We start from the raw sequence: 21825 nt of genomic DNA, 5'->3' as shown, positions 1-21825 counted from the left end.
CACCCACCTCTGGTTGTGGATGCTGCACCTTACTCTGTGGAGTTCAAACACTAATAAATGTCTTTGAACAAAAAAGGAAGCCTGTCCTCACTAATCTCATTGTCCTTGTTCCTCTCCACTATTAGCCCTTTTTTGAATCTTTTGAATCTCCTGACTTAGGACTTTCTAGAAAGACATCTGGGTAATTGACTTCCTCACATTACCAAACCACTATGAGAAGGGGTAGGTGTAGGCTCAACTAGATGCTTCTGGCTTTTCCCAGCTGTAATATCTGATTAGCCTCCTGAATGTCTGCATGGCCAGGAGGCTGGGACCGTGGATGAGGCTCGTCCTGGTGTGTCAGATTCTGGACCCACTTGGGGTATCTGTTAGCTCATCTATAAAATAGTGATTTAGAAAGATTGTGGACCATCGCTGAGTCCTTTGTCATTGTGAGTAAGCATCATGTTCTCCTTCCATGCCAGGTAGTATTATTATTTTTCTTAACATCTAACTGGGGAAGGATGGTGCCAGGGAAGTTTCAATCTTGCTCTCACAGAGGGCACCTCAGTGTGACAGTGAACACATTTTTCCAGGGAGGGCCTAGATTAGCATTTGTTTCCTTGTAGTGATTCATGATCCTGAATATCTGTAACCTTGTGGTACTCCTTCTGGCTGGATTTCTCTACTTGGCTAATTTAGAATGCAGAATTTCATCTTCAGAGAAAGTTCAACATTTGTTGTCCTTTACTCAGCCTCCCAAGGGTGACGGTGGGGGCGGGGAGGCAGGCAAGCAGGCTTCCATCACTAGGGCCCGTTTGCACAGCTACTGTGGAGAATAGTAAAATATGTTTATCCAAAGAGAAGCATAAAATGTATAACACCCCCCAGCCCCCACCCTCTTTCCACTAGAGCGCTATCAGAAAAAGTGAAGTTCATATTACACTTAGAAAGATCTTAAATTGTTTTGTTTGTGGTTTCTCATTTCCTGAGACTTTGGGAAAGTTTGACCTAGCTTTTTTTTCTTCTTCTCCTTCGTAATATATTTTATTGGAAGGGGAGAAGGTGATGCTCTTGTCACTAAGCAACACGAATAGAGAAGGGAGCTCGTGTTGTTTATTGTATAAACAGTGCAATAATGAAGATAAAGAACTGAAATCCTGACCTTTTCTCTGTTCCTTCATAAGGCAGCCTGAAATGCCAGTGCGGTGTCTGAACACGTTAATATAATGGGAGAGACACCATTCACACCCCGAACCTTGACCTTCACAAGCACAGGGAAGAATGCTAGCATACTAGTTGTTTTATGAGAATGACCAACATAATTTTAATCAGTAGGCTGGAGACACAATATACACATAATCTCTACTTCAGATATCTATTCCAGGATTTTGTTTCTGGCTCCATTTCAAAAGAATACTTGACCAACTATTCTGTGTCTGTAATTGAAAATTTTGTCTGGTGTTGTTTTTCAGTATAGGGAGACACTTAAAGACTGAGCAGTATGAGGGCCTGTTTTCTTATCTAACAGATGAAGAACGAGAGAGGTTAATTGGTTTGCCCAACGTCACCACACTGAACAAGCTCCAGAATTCTGTCACTAGAATTCATTAGCATTGGTATACAGAAGTCGGAGAGCCTAAATAACAAATTTCCCACAGTAAAATTTCTTTGAAATGGGTGGTAAATGTGGATGTAAGAGGGAAAAAAAAAATAAAGGGCCTTAATCTGATATTCATTCCATAAATATTTACTGAGTGGACATGATATACCATCTGATAACTAGTAGAAATAGAATATTTAAAGTTCTTAGCATGGCCTTTGGGGAGAGAACTTCTCTCCTTTGCCTCAACATAAAGTCATTTTCATCACTCATTTGTTAAGTTGGTCATATTCATCCAACATTTACTGAGCACATCCCGTGTGCTAGGTACTGAGTTGGCACCTGTGAATAGAAAGATTCAGAGTTGGTTAGTCTCAATATCAGGGAGCTCAAAACCAAGTGAGGGAGAGACAGATCATTTCAACTGGACATACAACATTAGAACAAAGTGCAAGATGCTTGGAAATGTAAAATGTGTGTTTCCAATGCTGTGCCAGAAGAGGATGGTGGATTGGGAATGCCTTCTGGAAGAGGTGATCTGACCTGGATCTTATCAGAAGAAGTTACCTATATGGATGTTGATAACTATAGGAAGGGTAGGAAAAGACCTTCCAGGCTGAGAGTGCAACATACGCAAGACTGCTAAGTAAGAAATTGTGTATGTGCATGAATATGCACTTGATGTTGGGGTGATAGCCTGAATAGGTTGGTTGTGGACCTCATGCAGATATTCTGGTTAAAGAAAACTGCGTCTCTACATTCAAGTGATTGCCCAGTGGGAGTAAAGATAGTGAAGAATTGTATACTGGCCCTTACATCCTCCACTCGAGGATGGCGACTGTTCTTCCTCTCATTTCAGTCACATGGCCATGAGAGGACAGGGAAGCACAATCCTCCTAGCTGAATGGAAGGAGGAGAAATAGAATGGCTGTAATTACCACAGCAACTGAATTATTAGTTGGATATTGTAAAAGCAACTCAAAATTTAAAGCTACTATATTTGATGGGTTTTTACCTATTTTTTTACCTCGTCCCTAAATAACTCCCCCACAAAAAGCAATTTCAATTTGTTCCTTGGGTCATATTCCCAAATAATTTATTTTGAAGTCACACAACAAAGCATTCCTATTAAGAATGAACATTCTTTTGATGTAACTAGTTTGCCTGAGGTGACCGTGTGGTTTTACCTGTTTTGTAAACTGTGTTTGTACTATTTTACTAGAACTTTGGGACCACACTGTCCTATTTTTTGTGCATTTACAAAAAAAGTGTCAATGAAATCCCCAGCTCATCTGTAATGGAAGATGGTGTATCCTGATAACTACATATTTGCTAGGGCATACTTAATGTTGTCCAATATTTATGAGAAACTCAGTGGATCTAAGTATAGTAAGCCTAACACTTCCCTCAGAAACTTAAAAATTTACACTCTCGATCAAGTAGTATAGTTGGAACCTCAAGGCTCTTATTACATTGTAATGGACCCCTAAAGAATTACTTCTTCCAAAGAATATTTTGGTGTAATGCCATACCCACTAGAAGACGTAGGCTATTGTAAAATGTAGCCTCATGCAACTTATTATCAATCTGCTATAAGAATGCTGTCCTACTTAGAAAGACCCCTCCTACTTCCTGGGGAGAAAGTTGTACTTCCCCTAAGCAGTGGTTTGTTTTTAATGTCATGGACACTGTGAATCACCTTTTTGTCATTAACTGTTGGAAACTGTAACATCTACCTTGCAGTCCAACAGTTGTAAGTGAAGAGTTCATTATGCAATGTACACTGTAACCATCCTTGATTCCATTTACATTACTCTTTTTGTTTTCTATCTTCTGTTCTTCCTTCTTTTAATTTCTGTTGCCTGTATTTTGTATTTTTTTTCTTTAAGTCCTTTCTAGAAAAACGTGGAGGATAAATACGTAGCAGACGGGAAAAATCTTCCTATTTCTTTTAATTAATCTCTTCTGCTCTGGAACCTCCATTCTTGCTGGTGGCAAAAACACAAGCAGCTCAATGAAAGATAACAGCCTCTTTCAGTTAAAAATAATATTTCTCTGGTAAATATTTTGTATTTCAAAGTACATATTTACTCTGAAGGATATTTCTCTCATCTTAGGCGATTTCTCTCTATCCCCAATCTTTTCTCAGAGTATATACAGGAAAAAGGAGAGAACGTAGGGTTTGGTTGGAAGTAGGTGTTTGCTTTTATTTTAGTATGCATGTGTATATGTGTGTATATGTGTGTGGGGGGGAATAAGTGGTATGTAGACAGTAAATTAAGATAGGTGCATATTATTCCTGTGAATAATCCAGGATGCAGATGGCTGGCTGCATTCATTGTTCAACAAATTCTAATGAGGCCTTATTATCTTGATTTATGAGCTAATATAATTTTGATTACCTTGGGGGGTTACCAATGGAAGAAAGAGGCAGCCATCTTTGTAGTACTACAGTGCATCTTGAAGAATACCAGGGCTTCTCCACCTACCAAGATTCCCTCTTCCAAATAGATTCTCCCATTTTCAGGTCACTGATCCATATCTCAAAGCTTTAGAATAAAAGTTGTTTTAAAAAATAAAAGTAAGGTAACACACATTAACAAGCTGACACAGTAAGATTTTACTTCTTAGAGAAAACTGACCAAAGTGAAAGGCACTTACTGTAGCTAGGGTGGTGGTGAGGATCTGGTGTCAGGGTGAGTCTAGACACAGGCTTTGGTGGTGAGGGACTACAACTCCTCCACAGCCAGAAATCAGAATTACTTAGATGAAAAGGGACAATTTGGAAAAAGGAGGAAGGATGTGGAAGGGAAAGGCAAGAGTTGCCAACTTTATTGAGGTTTTAAGGATGGTAACAGATTCTAGGGTTGCTTGTTAGGTAAAATTAGAAGGCTTTTTGGAGCAAATGTGTCTCCCCTGAGACAAAGAGAAAAGGGAATTTTACACCTGTTGGAATATATCACTGTGTGAACACCACAACTCTTGGATGCATCCAAGCTCCATCATGTTCTTGAAGGAACCATACTGCCTTCACTTTCAGCTCCAGTCTGAGCAAGGCTTAGGAGTAAAATAGCTGTGAGGTGCTCCATGGAAGCAGGGTTGAATACCTCTGGTCTTTTGGCAGGTTGTTTCCATCCAATAGTAGCAAGTATCGTGTCACAAGCCATCACACAACAGGACAGTCTGTAAGGAGCTTGCGCATTGTTTACTGAGCATGTCAGAGTGTTGGCTGCTTCTAGGGCTCTTGGGGGAGCACACATTTGCCAGAATACTTCTATGAGAAGCATAAGCAAGAGATAAATTTGCTACTCATTTCAGGACTGTCACGGAGAACACATAGTCTGTCTGTTTCCCCTCCTGTGGAGCTTCTAGGTCCAGAGAAGATACCACTAAGGAATACATGTAACATCAGGGCTGCTGGCTGGGTGCCCACTATGAACTGTGCCCCCACCTGAAGTGTGCAGATGGTCTCCTCTCCTTCGTGTTTTCCAATGAGTGACTTAAATCCCCACACAGTGTATCAGCAGGAAGCCTAGTATGTTCCTCTTGGGCTTTTCTGCTCTGAGCTTGAATCGAGAAAAATCCCTGGAGCTTTAGACAGGTTGCCTTTGATTCTCGCTGCCACAGAGTCGCCATCGAAAGCTTATCTTCTGGAGGATGACTGGTGATGCTGGTCCACTCTGCAGTGATGTCCTGGTGCCACAGATCCCTCCAGGTCCACGATCCCATGTGATCAAAGCTAGGCCAAGGCCCCTCGACACTTCAGCTTTCCAGGTTGTATGTAATTCTTCCTGTTGGGCTCCTTTGGTAACAAAGTCCCAGAGGGCCAGCTGTCTTAGGTTCACCCATTAGGGCTGAATGGAGCATCTGCCCTTTGCCCATGTAAATCCATAGTCCTCTTGGCATCTCTTGGGGCAGTCCCTGAACAAGAAATACAGGGTTCTGTGGATGTAACAGTGCCTGAGGTAGACCTCATTGCTTCTCGGTGCAACCTAGTGAGTAGAGAGAGGCCAGGCCAGAGTGAACTGAGGAATGCCCACGTGCAAGGGATGGGCAAGAGAGGATGAACCTTCTGATAGGACGGAAATGGCTCGCAGGAGAAAATTCAAAAAGTAGAGGAGGCGGGAAACAGACGAAGAGGAGATGGTCTACGGAAAGGGAATATTGTGCTTTTTTTTTTAAAAAAAAAAAAAAAAAAAAAAAGGAGGGATGGCCAGCCCTGGCGAACTCCACAGCTGGCTGACGGGGAGGACGAAGGCGGCTCTGCTGCGTTTGGCGTAAGGGGGCCGTGGGTGGAACCCTGGTGAGAACAGGGTCGGCGCGAGAGTCGGGGCGCGGCAGGGGCGTGGGTGGGGCGTGAGGAGGCTGACGCACGACGAGTGGCGAGGATTCCTCGGGTATTCTGCAGAAGGGTCACAAACGGAATGAATGGGGCGGAGAGGTCGCGTTGGTCGTCTGCTCCTTCAGGTGTCTCCAGCGCGCACGCGAGCGGGTCGAGGCCGAGGAGCCGGGGCGGCAGCCGAGGGAGGGGTGTGCCCGCAGCCTCGGGCACGGGGCCGTGCTGGGCCAGCTGGAGACTCGCGCGGAGCCCCCCGAAGACGGCCCTTCCGTGAGACCCGAGGGAAGAGGAGGCGGATGCCGCGGGCTGAGGCGGTGGGTCGGGGTGTGGGTGCTGAGGCGTTTGCTGCGCTCCAGCCCGCAGGAGGAGGCCGGGCGGAGGCCAGCGGTGGGGAGGGCTCCGCGCGACACACGGGCCGGTTCACACGCGAGCGCCGGGGCCTGCTGGGGCTCCTCCCCGGTGAGTCCGGGTCTCCCCTGCGAACGTGGAGCGGCTTATTCGGAGGCCTGTGTCCACACGCTTGAGGTGCACTCCAAACCTCTGTCCCCTGACCCTCCCATTCACACACACACACACACACACACACACACACACACACACGGGAAACACCTTGGACTTTTTGCTTAGTCAGTTCAGCTCCAAAACTGTTTATAAGACATCTCCAATGAGCAAGGATTTGGGGATGCGGAAAGGAGTCATTTATATGACATAAAATTCATTTCGAGGGGCAGCTGACTTTAGAATTGACTTTTTGATTATCTGCTTTCTTCATCTACTCTAGGACTCCTTTCAGCAAAATAAATAAGTAACGGCTTCTTTGGGAATACTGTGCCCTGTTGAGCAAATTAGAACAAACTAATTGAAGTTAGGGAATTTATATGATAATAACAATAGCTCCTGGCCTTATGTGGTGCTTTAGCTTTCAAAATGCTTTGTATTTAATGTTACTCTTTCGAGCATACAGGACATTTTCAGAAACGTTACTTTAATATTTTTAATTTATACATCTCTTAATAAGTACGATACTTATTCTTAAAATGAATTCTTACCACTTCCCATTAGAAGAAAAGAAAAGGGTTAAGAAGCTAACATTTATTTTATGCCACAAACGTTCCAGGCATCTTACAGATGTTATTTAATCTTTACACACCTCTAAGATGCTGGGATTATCTCCATTTTACAGACAGATACATAGAGGCTCAGATCTTGACTTAGCTCATTTAGTTGGTGGATATCTGAAATTCAAATCAGGCCTGCTGATGCTATAGCCTTTACTATATTTTCTTAGGGAGATACTGAAATAATCTTCTGCAAATTTGCAGCCACACTCTGAACTGGGTAAGAAAATGGAGAGGTTAGAAGTCTCAGCTCAGGCGGTGGCCAGCGGCCCCGGGGCTCCCAGTCTAGGGCCCTCCTTGTGCCCCGCCCCTCCCCACTGTGACCCCATGTTGACCATGACCGTCGTCCCACTGAGGGTTACCTATGCTGATCTGCTAGACAGTTTACAGCGCTCTGCGGGGACATCTTGTGGGTCTGACCTCAGAGGGCAAATCAGCTTCTGCAAGAAGCTGGCTTGTTATGTTTATGGCATCTGGATATTTACTGCATTTCTGTGCTTGACAGACACTAATAGTGGGGTTTCCTTCATTTCTTACAAAACTTACAGGTGAGTCAAGAGGGAACAAAACAACAGATGAAAAAGGTTTGCTAGGGGCTGGGAAAATGTGGACAGATTGTGGCAAATTTCAGGAAGAGTCCCAGAAGTGACAAATGATCCGAAGGACAGATTCATGAGGAGAAACGTAACAGCAAGAACAATGCTAACAACAAACAAAAACAAGCCAAATCTCAACTACGTATTTCTTGGCCAGTGCAGGGAGCAAAGATGGTTCTCTCTGAGGCCGAGGGTCAGGACCCCCTGGCTGCACTGTGTCTTGGATATTTCTCACACTCTTCTTTCAAACATGACTCTCTTCTATCCCATTTCCTCCTTCTTTCATCATGAACAATAATCAGATCCCCTACTGGTTCAGTGATATGTCCATTATCCAGGAATATTTACATTTTAAACAAGCATCTCTACTTCCCTCTCCTTTGTGAAAGAATTAAAGCCTTGACCCTGAAAAACAGTTTAAAAAGGGAAACTATCTTGATTCCTCTCACACTGATTCTCTTAAAGACAAATCCTAGCCTCTGAGGTTTTGTTTACTGAATTAGTATCACTCCAAAAACAAAACAAAACAAAACAAAACAAACAAAAAAAACCCAAAACCCAAAACAAACAAATAAAAAATAGGCTGTAAGTTATTTATCATTCCTCAAGATACCAAACTTCTAATATGCTCTAAAATCCCTAAGAGTGGCTGGCTCTCTGTTGACAGGTATTGTACTTGTTAAGCAGAGCTCTTTTTTAATGTATTTGTTCACATCACTTTCCTCTAGGAACTAGAATAAGCTCATTCCAATCATTTTATGCATTTAAAAGGAATACTATGCATTTAGAAAAAAACCCACACAATTCAGTATTTTTATGAGTTCAGGTATTGTCCTCACCTCTGAGTTAGGATTTGCTTTACAGAGAATAAATATTGCTACGTAAACAGATGTTGCATTGGGACAAAACACATATTTAAGAAAAAGATGTATCTATAGAATACTTTTGGGGCTCTTGGCTCTTACGAATGAATTCTTAAATCAGAGTGGAATTGGTTCGATGATGTTGGGGACCTCTTTTGATCAATGGAAAGACTCAAGAACTAAATGACAGGAACCAAGGGTAGTGGACTACAGCCCAGGCCACGCACAGGGCAGACCAGGTAGGCTCCCTCTGCCCTACCACTGCCATCCCGCACACTGGTGCTGCCCTGAAGCCCCACCAGAACCATGCAGTTGGGCCCTGCACCTGCCTGAGCTCATGCTTCCCTGCTCCATTCTGATCACTGACTTCAGTTTTAAAACTCAATTGGCTGGGCCCAGGCCACATGCTTATACCTTGTGGCTAGGAGGTGGAGAAAGGGAAAATTTGCCCCTGCTGCTTTCAACAGTGGGAGCTAGTCCCATTTCCTACCAACACCTAACTGGGGAATTCCCCAAATACACAAAGGGGTCTTAGTGCTGGATATCTAAAAATACACAGAAACTTAAATCTAACTCAAGCTGAAAACTCAACACCTTGGAAGATAAAATTCTCAAGCAAGTACAAACAAAATTTGGCTTGTTTTAATAATTAGCCCAGATTTCAACTTCTTTTACCCTATGGAGATGAACCTGAATAACTCTATCTTGTGTACTTTGGGGGCATTCTGATTGTTTTTCCCAAGGGATGCAGTTCCATGATATATAGGGTGCATGTGAAATTGTTAGGGAAAGAGAAAGCAGGCTGTCCTAAGATCAAATTCTTGCATTCAAAATTTTTCCTCTAGAAAAGTATGCAAGATAACAATGTTATATAGGATACAGTAAAGATCTGGATTGAAATATATACACAGCACAAATCCTTTATGATAATAGAAATTTTTTCTGTTGCAATAGAGAGGCACATTGGAGCATATGTATCTGGATATGTGATTTTTAACAAATCAATGAAATTTAGTAAGGACCTTTATGATTAGGTTTTGCTCTTGAGACTAAATTATATAAATAAAAATTATGCACATGTTTGATGCATAATTCAATTTATTCTATAGCACGATATATGTGTTACACATTTATAATAATGTATAAAATACAACCATCTTAATAAGCAACATATAATTAATGACATCTTATACATAATTATGTTTTATTTAATATACATAGCATAGTATAGCATATGGTTTGTCCTATTTCTCCTTTTGTTCAGTTTCTGTCTTTACCTTTTATTATTTGTTTGCTCATTTTGAAACTCATGAAGTGATAGTCTAATAGAATAAGTATTAATACTTATACAGGTGACTGGAGAAAAGGTTACAATAGCATTTTTAATGATTTTATTGGAGTCTCTTTTTGTAATTGTGTTCTGTTTCTGCCAGTGTAATGGGGAAATTGAAAGTTGGCTGGATATCATTTTAAGCTACTATTCATTCTCATTTCTCCATTTTATTTTTATAAGACCATTTCATTGGCTAGTACAAGATATCAGTCACATTTAAACCATCAATGAGTGGCCAGTGTAAGAACAGTAGGAAGCAGAAGAGGAGAATTGAAAAGATTTTCAAAAAAAAAAAAGTAGAAATATAGGAGAACGGGCAGGAAAAGAAATGGGTGAATGACACCAAGAAGTCTAATGAAATATGTGATAAACAAAGCCAGGTGTGGGAGAAGAAAACCTTGCTTCCTATCCCTCTGCTAGCCCATCCAGCTGGGCTCTATGGGAAGCCACTCTTTTATCTGGGCCTGTTTCTTTTGATAGTGAAAATGGCTGCTATGGACTTAGGAACAAGCATGCACATACACCACTTTTTTTTTTTTTTTTTAAATATAAGAATGGCATCATCCTCTATTCTGTTAGTGGGGATGGTTTCTATCTATCTATATGCGCAGGGTGGTGATTCAAAGTTCCACTTTATACCATGCATACTTTACAGTGAAGCATTTCATAAATCCTAGACAGCATCACATTCCACAGAGCTTGGGAAAGCCAGTGCAGTGGGGAATCTGGCCTCCCAGGGTGTGGATGCATCTATTTATGCACTTGGATCCCATTCTTGCATAAATCATAGGAGAAGGCATGGTTATGCAACCCTCACTGTTAAAGGCTGTGGACCCTGAGAGACTGGGGGAAAATCACAGCCTCACAATGTGCTAGAAATGTGCCCACGAGCAAATTGTCCAACTCTCTAAGCCCCTGTACGCTCATCTGCAGCGTACAGAGAGTTGCTGTACTTACCTCCCAGGGCTGTTGGCAAGAGTGCATAAGTAAAAGCTATCAGGATGCGGCATGACATGTGCAACTTATAATAATCAGAATATGGCTGTTAATGAATATATACATTATAGTTTTATAAAAACTTCCACATATTTTTTCTCTTTTGATGCTCACTACTGCCTATGTTGTTGACATTTTTAGTATTATTCCTTTATACATTTTGTAGAAACTCTTTAAGCTCACAAGTGTTGAAATTGATCGAGGTCCCATGGGCTAGCATCTAGTGAGACTGGAGTTTTAACTCAGGTATTCATATTTTAAGACATTTTTCTGCACTGTTGTCAACCAATATTTTTTTGCCTCCTGCTCCGTCAGAATACTCCTTCTGTCTAATTCATCCTTTAAGTATACATGTTCAGATATGTTCCCCTTTCCTGTGCTATTTAATGTCACTGTTTTTTTGGTATTTCTCAGTTATGAGCTCATATTTCTTGTGGATATACACTGGAACTTTTGAATTAAAATTGAACTACTGTTCTTGTTTAATAATGGAGAGTTTGAAGACATGGTCATTTTTTTCTTTCTTTTTTTAAATGCTATTTTGGTGTACAATTGAGGCACAATAAAGTGTAAATTTGATGAATTTTGACATATGTATAACTCAGCACAGCCAAGATAAGGAACATTTTTGTTGCTCCCAAAAGTTTCCTGGTGCCCCTCATAGCCTTTTACTTTTGCCTCCCTTCACTCCTTCCCCACCACTGATATGCTTTATGTCACTACAGATGAATTTGTAGTTTCTAGAATTTTACATGAATGAGTCATACAATATTACCCTATAATCAGGACATGTATCAGTAATCCATTCCTTCTTGTGGTGTTGGAGCTTACCACTTCAGGAATGTATTCCGATTGCTTCTCCATTGAGCTGTTGATGGACATTTGACATTTCTGGTTTGTGCTATCACGAAGAAAGCTACAACAAACATTGGTCTATAGGCCTTTGTGTGATGATAATATGATTATAGTTCTCAACCCAGGAGGTGAAGGGCTTGGTTATATGGTTGGGTGTATGTTTATGTAAGAAACTGCTTAAACTGTTTTCCAAAGTAGTTTTACCATTTTACTTACATTCCTACCAACAGTATATGACAGTTTCAGTTTCTCCACATTTTTGCCAACTTTGTAGGTCAGTCTTTTTAATTTTAGCCATTCGAGTACCCACTGATACCCAGTGGTATCTCCTTGTGGTTTTAATTTGCATTTCCCTGATGACTAATGAGTATCTTTTCATGCGCCTAAATGCCATCTGTATGTCTTTGTTTTGCTTTTTCAAATTGGGTTGTTTGACTTATTATTGAGTTTTAAGAGTTTTTTTCTACATTCCAGATACAGGTCTTATATTGGATGTGTTTTGCAAATGATTTTCTCCCACTCTATGGCATGCTTTTTATTTTTATGGCATCAGGCATAAGAATTGTCACCCTGAGTTTTTTGAATCTAGGACACCCCCTTCTTTGTCTTGGATCTCATTGCCAACTGCTTATCTAGACATTGATCATTGCTCATTGTCTTTAGTAGACCAGCTCTGCTTCCTAGACTGGACTTCCTCTCAATCTTGCGGTGGTCGTTCTTCCAATTCTGTGTTTGGTCCCTTTACAGTCCAACCATAAGATGTGTTTTTAGCTCACAGAATCATAGACTTCAGTGGAGTAATTGCATTCATGAGAACCCTCAGCACATTCAAGCAAAATACAGCTATCTAGGGACAAAAGCAAATATTGACTAGTTTATGACATTGGTGAAGAATCTAGTCATTCTTATTTATCAAATAGTCACTATGGATAAGGGCTTTCTCTATGACTCTAATGGTCAAGAAAGAGATTCTAAACAGCTGACTACAGATTTCTGGAAGACTGACACCGTATGCTAATTCCATGACATTGACAGAAGCTAGGTGAAGGTGGTTATAAAAAAAATGTAAGTGCCACTCTTAGATATGGTTTAGTTCAGGAGACTTTCCAAGACTTTCCAAGATGGATAACATCATCATTTGACATTTGGCTGTTTACCACTAATGTGGGGGGTTTTGCTCCTCCATTGAGAATACATATGAATTTCTTTCCATGACTTATACACCTTTCAATGCTCTATTTCCTTCTAATTATTAAGGGGAAATTGTCTGTAATGATTAAAGAATGTCAAGCTGTTGATTATTTTGTGTCAAATTTCCAGGCTTGATTTTAGACTATGGAATCTCAAAAGGTGAGACTATATCTCAGTTCTGAGAAAGTTTAAATGCAGATTTAGTTAGTACTTAGGCCCACGCAATCCTCACATTCACGAATTTCTCAGAATCTACTGCATAAAGCTTGTTCCTCCCACCTCCACCCGTCAGAATGTTAGTTCTAGAATATTAATTCCCAATGCAGCAGTTGCCTTTTCAGGATAGATCCTTGGCCCATTTTCTCAGGGGTGGGAAATTTTGAAAAAAATAACTGAGAAGGATCAACTCCATCTTTGTTGCCCCTACAGCCTATCTTGGCACTCACTGCTCCTGGAAGGCACTGAGCTGCTCCTGGAAGGGACAAGTTCCTCTTTGTTTCTCAGATGGCCTCTAGCTAGGGATAGTCATCTGTGGTCTTTCCTCGAGTCATGGACTGACATGCTCACACTTGGCTTTCTTTTTGTACGGAGTTAAATAGTCAATTGTTCCTTGCCATCTGGACACTGCTCACTAGCAAATTATGGAACGGACAAATTTTCTATTTTTAGTTTCTTATTTAGGGGAAAAAAAAAACCCACATAGGGCACCATCATAATCAAGTATAGTTTCTTTTTCTCTGTTCTTTCTGCCTTCAACCCTCCTTTGTAGATGTCTGTAATACGATAGAATCAAGGTGAACTCTTGGATCATTCTATAGAAATTAGCTGGTTTCCATTACAACTTAAGTTGAACATTTTTTGGTGAATTTCAGGTTCTGATCCAGGTCTTTCTAAGAAATGAGTAACTGAATAGAGAGAAACTCAGAGAAAATGCTAGCGTTTGGCTTCCTGAATGGAGGGAGCATGGACATGAGAGGGTGTGAATCATAGGGAAGGCTGGTAATAAAATGGGGAGTCTGCAGGAAGGAGCTTTGGAAGGTTTTGAAGGTAAATTCCAATTAGAAGATAAAAGAAAAAAGAAATCTATTGCTAAAACAAGGTTGTGTGAGGATATTTGCAGCTGAGAACATGATTAGAATGCAGAGGTGATAATAAAACACAAGTGGGAAGGGAAACTTTAAAGAACTAAATGAATAAAGAAGGAAGGTAAAATATTTTAAATCATGTTTAATGAGCTTGAGATAGAACAAGCCAAAAAGCAGAACTGAAATGTGCTGAGAAAAAGTGAAAAAGAACCTAAATACACCTCTTCCTTTTAATGAGGTGGGGGATGAAAAGAGATGCAAGGATCCTTCTTCACAAAGGGTGGTGGGGACAGGAAGTCGAGGCAAAAGGCAGAAAAGATTGGAGGGCTCCCCCTCCTGTGTTGCCTCCCTTCCCCTCTCTGATGTAGCTGCTTTTTGGGGTTGATTATAAACATCTAAGTGCCTTGAATCATTTTTATCCACAGTCCCCCTGCATCCTGACTCACGTCATTGTGCATTGAGCTGTAGCTGGCAGGCCAGGGTGCAGATTAACAACCTGACACACCACTGATTCATCACCGACTCACTTGGTACTTAATCATACACTGCAGCTTATACCACTTCATTTTTTGAGGTGAATGTGTTTCTTTTCACCAGCCAGATGGTAAGCACTGTGAGGACAAGGTCTGTAGTCTATTCATTTTTGCTTTTCTCACAGCTCCCCATCAACTGCTATAAACATAGAAAGCAGACAAAAAAATACATGCAGGATGGAGAACCCTGTCCCATAACTGTTGCAGTTTTGAAGAGGTCTTCGGGAAAAGGGCCATCAAGATGTGGGGGCCATGTCTAGTAATTCTGCAGTCTTCAGACTAATCCCAACGTCCTTCCAAGTCCAGGGAGTAAAGAGCAGCCAATCTGCTTCTGGGCTCTCAGTTTTGTACCTAATCAGCAATTGAATCGTTGGTGTCTTTCCAAGTATATAAAGACTGAGGAGCTGCCTTGTTTACTTCCTTTTAATTGTGAAGTATAGTCGGTTGTGCCTCAATATTGATGGAGTCGTGTTGCTGAGCAACGGAGGATGGGGTCCTCGGGAGCCAATTATGCAACTTGTGTCTCTGTACCTGGACTCCTGACCCATACTCACTATTTTGGGTTCAGTGGGGATTTTTCACTTAGCAATTTCAAAAATGAGTGTGTGAGATCAGCCAAACTTATATGTGGCTGGACTACAGAGAAACACAGGGCTGATTATATATGTAACGTTCAAAGACATTCAAAAGAATGTCTTTTGTAACTAGCAGTTCTTCGTTATGACTGGGGTTAGCTGTCCCTCATGGATCATCATTCACTAGAAGTTGACATCTTGGCCTTAGCTCTGAACATTTTGTTCTTGGATTTTTGGTATTCTAATTCTTGAGTCTCACTCAACATTCCCTAATTTTTGATATGAGGACCTTTCAAGCCCTTCATTAGCTGACTACATCTTCAAAGTGGCATTGGGACTACTACTGTGGCTGCCTTTGTGATGATAGTTGGCGTAGATGTTATGGCTTCCCTTTATGTGTCTCCATTCCCTGTCTTGAGTCTTACTCTCTCATTCTTTTCAATTCTGGAGCCCCTAATCGTAGTAGAGACTCAAGGGATTGCCAGGACAATGGTAGGGATTGTCACAGAGAGGAAGGAAAGAGGTTTTTCTTAATTTGAGCTGAGCTTAGAGGGATGGACAGGATTCAGATAGGTGGAAAAGAAGAGAATACAAAGGTACTTTTTTAGGCTTGTGGGTGGACCAGAGGGACAGTGCAGTGAGAGATTGGAAAACTGCCAGTGTTTGGGCTAGACAAGTTAAAAGCTAGTCTCAGGAGTTTGGCTCTTCTCCCATCACTATGACAACCTGATGAAGATAAGCTGGGGGCTGGGGTGATGAACGCTTTATTTAAGAAGATGAAAGTGAATTGATGTAGAACTTGCTTCTTTAAATCCAGCACCACATTGGTAAAATGCTCACTAATTACCTACTTCACAGGTGATTTTTCTGGTGCACATTCTGAGTTGACTTGAAAAATGTACTAAGACAACCCTTTTGCTTGCTTTTACTTGTTTTTCAAAACATCGAGTCTTGAAAATTTCAACTGATCATTTCCTCTAAGATATTTTAAAAAATTTCTCTATTAATATTTGAACTATGTATACAGTTGGAACTGTATGATATGTATTAATGGCCTAGATTAGGGCACAAAATGTCTGTGGCATCCATTTTGGATGTCCTCTCATGTACTTTCTCTTGGAACCTTTGCTCTGGAAGCCAGTTACTACATTGTGACAAGTCTTATGGAGAGGCCCACATGGTAGGGAATCACTGTTGCCAGCCAAAATTCAGTGAGGACTTGAAGCCTGTCAATAGCCATGTGAATAAACCTGGAAGCATATCATCCCCTGTTTGAGCCTTGAGATGAGAGCCCCAGCCAAGACCCAAACTTTCACCTTGTGACAGACTCTAAGTCAGATAACCCAGAGAAGCTGTGCCAAGATTTCTGACCCACAGAAATGGTGAGACAATAGATATTTGCTACTTTGAGCCACTAAGTTTTAGATAATTTATAACACAGCAATACATCTGTTAATTATGAGCTTGTAGGATAAAGTTATGGTATGCCTTTGTGGTAGGATATAGGTCAGTCATGAAAATGACAAAGTCAAAGACTATTTAATAACATGGGGAAATATTCACAATATACTCTTACTCATCAATAGCAGATTGTTACTAAATAGTTTGTACTATGTAGTCCAAGATTTGTATGCAAAATACTGAGCTTAGAAGGATGAACTGGATGCAGATAGGTGGAAAAAAAGAGAATACAAAGGCACTTCTTTTAGGCTTATGGGTGGACCAGAGGGATGGTGCAGTGATATTCATTTCCCACCATGAATATACATTAATTATAGAATCAGAAGGGAAAAACAATATACTCTTATATCGCACACACAGGGTAGACCTCAGACTTCGTCCTACTAGCCTTATACTTGAAGGTATGAGGACAATTGGGGGTAGATTCTGATTAGCTGGATGCAAACTGATGGCTAGCACTGTTTTAAACTCAAGTTCAACATTACAAATGAGCAGTTTATTTAAAATAAACATTCATTATTTGTGAGAATCAAGGAATGTCTTCTGGCATAGGTGACATTGAGCACATCAGAAATGTCCTTGATGCTTTGATTGTGCTGCTTATTGTCACAAGATTCTACGTACCTACACTGGCACCTTGCTAGAAAACTTAATGTGGCTCAAGAAGAAATCACTCAGAGCATAGCTGGTCAGCCAGCAAGAACCAGAGGAGGTCTGTGAAGACCAGGAGTTTAGGAGTAGATTTTGAAACTGCTTCTTGCACTCGATAGAAACTTAACATTTCCTATACGATTCCCATGCTAATGTTCTCCCAAGTAAAAAGACACTGGATCCTGTCTGATGTAGTTCAAGATGAAATCTGTGCACTATAATTAAATAGTTGCCACGGCAAATGGAAATGACTTTGGTGGTTTGCTTCTTATAATGGTTTTAAATTCCTATAGGAACCCTTCAACTTTGCAGAAGAACTTTTTTTTATGACAGTTCTAGGATTTCCTTCAGTTTTGTGTCGATATTATTCATGGTTGACTTTAGTTTCTCTGAAACACCAATGCAGAGCTCACTCAAGCAGCAGAATGAAGAGCTTGGGTTAAGAACTGCAGGGGAGGTTGGGAGAGGGAGTTCAGCCTCTGATATCAGGTGGTGGGGTTTGTTCTGCATCCTACATTTAGGTAACTCTGTGACCTTCCAGATCTCATTTTCCCTTATCTGCATCGAGTACTTGTTTCATAGGAATGTTAACAAGAGCAATTGAGGTGATGCTTTTAGAACTATGCTTGTTATGAAGTATATGTCCAATAAATATATGAACTACTTTGAAGACATTGATAAATTCATAGTAGAGCCCTTCCTGAAAAATGACTTGGTTTTAATGAGCAAATTTAATCATGCAAATATTTTGTAGAAATGGAGGATTTAACAAATTCTCAAATTATCCAGTGGTGTATGATAAATTGATGGAATTGAAAGGCAAAGTTCAGGGAGGGTAATGCAGCCTTGCTGGATATTAGGTAAAGTTCAATCCACAGTCCTTTGGAAATGGGAAGTAGGGCTCATTACCATGGATCGGGGAGATTTCTAAAATTCCCAGGCAGCTTCGGAGGAGGGAATGGCTATAAAGGTCCCTGACCCAAGGCAACCCTGGCCCAGGGAGTTGCAATAGCCTTGCAGTTGGATCAGGCCAGAAGGTCATTTTTTTAAGAGAATGGGAAAGGCAGTAATGTGGACTAAGAGAGCCTCTGGTCACTGCCACTTTGAACTCTTCTGGAAAGATAACAGAACAATTGGATCATTTTAATGAGGGTTGCAAGTTTCAAAATTTAAACCAGTTTCTGCATCTGGGAACCCATGCAGAAGATGTAGGAGGTAAGAGAAAGAGGTGAAGAAGATAGATGGAAAGAAGGACTAACTGGGTTTTTGTGCAGTTTAGTGTGTTAACATTTGGATCTACCCTCCTTTTGTATTCTGTGAGTCTTCTTTCCAATTTTCTTCTAAAAGTCTTCATATACGTTTAGAGTTGGGGCATGCCCTTACCAATGGACCAAAGGACAACAACAACAACAGTACTATGTGCTTACTTTGCACCACATGCCTCATATATATTATCTCAATTGATCTTCACAGTGACCTTGTAAGGAAGAGACCAGAACACTCATTTTACAGATAAGGAATCTGAGGCTCAAACAAAGTAGACAATTTGTTTTAGGTCATACAGCTCAACCACAGTAGGTTGAAGTTCAGGCACAGATATACTAGAGTACAATGCCTATCCACTTTTCTTTACTTATTTCAGGATCTTGGAGGCTGGAAAGGGTGCGGTTAATTCTAGAACAATTCATTTGTCCAAAAAGTGTGAATAATTTGTTTTGTTGCACTCATTTCTAAAGCCTGGTCTGTCCACAGAGTGCTCTAGTCATGGTTAACTGGTTGCTACCCTCCTGTATGGAAAGCAATTAGAGTGACTCTTTAAAACCACCTGCAATGTAAATGACTGTAGGGATAGGATCTTGAAGTGGTTTGTGGTTGTCAGTAAACACAATATGTATAACAGTAAAGCTCATTAGTAGGGAGGAATGAGAGAGCTTCTGAAATATAGCTTCTGAGAATCAGAAAAGCCTATGGAAGGCAGGACAGCTAGTTTCCTGAGGGTTTCATCAATTCACTGCCAGCTACAGGTTTCAGATGTATGTGCATATATACTTTTGAAGAAGTTCGACTGGTTTATTGGCAGACAGGTGCCCCAACCTACCAATGGGCCAATTTCCATTTAAAGTTGAAACAATTATATAGAAATTGCCATGATTTGTATAGAATGGGTTTAGTCAATCCACTACATGGGCAGAGGCTGTCTTAGTCAAATTAGGTGTTCAATTTTCTTCTCCATCTTATTTCTATCTTTGGTTTCTTCCAAAGATGTGTAACCAAAAGTTGAAAGAAAGAAAGAAAGAAAGAAAGAAAGAAAGAAAGAAAGAAAGAAAGATCTCTTCTCTATGTATATTTTATTAATTCAGCCTCAGCTTGAGATCCCCTGGGAAAAGTCTTTCAAGACAGGCAGAGTGATGTCCTTCCTGCCACAACATAATTTTCCAGCTGCCAGGGGAACACTACATATTGTACCCTAAACAACAACCAAGAGAGACTAGATAATCACTCCCTAAGGATACTTGCTTCAGCTTCTCTCAGAAAGGGCTGTAGAAAGAATCTTGAAGTTATTATTAACTCTCCATTTTAAAAGACAAAATGGATTTTGTCCTTCCTATTGCAATGGCTGTACTGTGTTTTGCACACGGGTCTCCATTTTTATTTAACAAACAATGCCACAACTGGCCTAAGGCCTGGGAACAGAGAGAGTGGGGCAGATAACATCTGGGTGAAGATTAACCTTAATGGGAAGAAAAGTCTGTGGAAGGGTTCAAATTTCCTTCTTGGTCTTTCTCCCAAGATGTTCTTATAAGTGCCCAAATCCTGTGATGTCTACAGCAGTATGTGTGAAAACCACATGTTTTGATGCATTAAAACTCTACACAATTCTTATCTGGAAGCTTATAAGAAACACGTGCAACTTTCTTAGAAGCACCCCCATTGAGACCAAGTATAGCCTGAAAAGGCTTCTTTTGCATTTGCCCAGACCTCAGAGAGCTCTGCTCTGCTCTTCCCTCCTCTCCTCTCCTCCCATCTCCTCCCTCCCGTCCCCCTCCCCTACCCTCTTCTATTCTCTTCTCTTTTCAAGAACCACACAGACACACACCCTAAGGGGCTTTGCAACCTGGCACAGAGAGGCCCTGCCCCTCACACCTCCCTTCATGAAACACTTCTTGGAGGACTCACACTTGAGCAGTGGCAGCCACTGACAAAGCCTTCCATCATCCCTGCCGGGGCTTCTGCTAAAACCCCAGAAGTGGTTAGCACTATTTTTATCAAAAGCAAATAGAAAATAATAATTTCCTCAGGATACACATCCTCTCAGCAAAGAGAGAAAAAAAAGTTTTCGTTTTGACAAAAAAAAAAAAAAAGTATAAACACAGTGGGTTGAGAGCCCACTGCGTTTTTTACATTATCTACTTTCTACCACAGCAGCCTGGAGATTTTTTTTTTTTCAGCCTGGAGATTCTTCTGCTCCAAAGGGGTCTCTTGAGGTGGTTCAGTTCTCTCCCCATGGCTCTGATTCCAGGAGATGGGAATCTATCTAATTTCCAAGCCTGCTAAGCATGGTGTCTGCCCAGCCTCCCCTGGTACCTCCTTCTGGTGTTTAAAAGCCTTGTCAGGTAACACTTCCAGGGACCCGATGCAAGGCCCAAGGCCAGGGAGCACTGCCTCCTCCTGACAAATCCTCGGTGGGGTGGAGCACATCCCTCTATGGCCTGTGTGTCAGGGTCCCTCACAAACTCGAAGACTCATAGACAATCACTTCCCTTTGCCAGACCAAACATGGAAAACTTCTTTCTTTCACTTGTCCTTTTGTGTCCTGCTTTCTCAGTGGTGTTTTTAGCCTGGCCCCTGCCACCCTGGCCTACTCCCTCTCCTGAAGGGAGGGTGTCCTGGTGTGAAGAGCCCCCCTGCCCCCTGCCCCCCAGGCTGGGATTCTTAGATTTGTATCTCAGGTCCAGAAATAGCTCAATTAACTCAGGGACAGGATGAGATTTTTTTTTTTTTTTTGACTAGCTCCTAAAAATAATAGTGGCTAAAAGTATTTCTCAATTTTGTGTACCTATGGAAAATTAACTACAGATTTCCCCCACAGAAGTGATATAAACAGAAGGCCTGTATCTCTTTGTTGGTTGAAATTGTGGCTGGGTTTTTGAAGGTGAAGTATAGTTATGATAGGGTTAACTTCAAATTAAAAAATCACTCATTGCTTCTCATCTTTTTCTGGTGATATTAATATGGGAGACATAATTTATTATCCTGAAATATTAAAATTCAACATAAATGGATCCCCACATAGATTGATGAGTCAGGTCAAACAGAAGGAAAGAAACCAAATAATTGTTAACAAGTCTTGCAAACTTCCATGGAACTGTTTGCACTTTTTGCTAATGACAACTAAAGTCCAATGGTTAGCTACTGTTTACATAGCTGTTCTGGAGATGTGCCGGGCCCTCTACCCAGTTCTGAAATACATCTGCGTGTTCCCAACTCCGGAGTCTATATTTTATGAAATTTGGTTCTGCATGTGCTGAACAACTGCTTGGCATTAACTTCTGATGTACAAAATATAAATTACTGCCATAGCAAAGAGGCCTTTTAGGCATAATGTCAATTTTTGGCTCTTGGTCAGATCCCCCCACTCTAGAAATG

At 41.0% G+C, this 21825-nt stretch overlaps 1 protein-coding gene and 1 long non-coding RNA gene across 3 annotated transcripts in view; one reads left to right on the top strand and one right to left on the bottom strand.

The window, feature by feature from the left end:
* The window catches only part of ITGB1 (integrin subunit beta 1), a 140539-nt gene extending 132402 nt beyond the window's left edge, over positions 1 to 8137 (bottom strand). The window contains exon 1 of the mRNA XM_049096681.1: positions 8131 to 8137. The gene's annotated coding sequence lies outside the window, so the exon portion shown is untranslated. The remainder of the gene's footprint in view (positions 1 to 8130) is intronic.
* LOC112679017 (uncharacterized) overlaps positions 1 to 21825 on the top strand; it is a 119911-nt gene that overhangs the window by 47500 nt on the left and 50586 nt on the right. The gene's annotated exons all lie outside the window — the stretch shown is intronic.

This window comes from Canis lupus, chromosome 2 (genome assembly GCF_003254725.2).
Source record: "Canis lupus dingo isolate Sandy chromosome 2, ASM325472v2, whole genome shotgun sequence".
Classification (NCBI taxonomy): Eukaryota; Metazoa; Chordata; class Mammalia; order Carnivora; family Canidae; genus Canis; species Canis lupus.
This window is presented reverse-complemented; position numbering and strand designations above follow the sequence as displayed.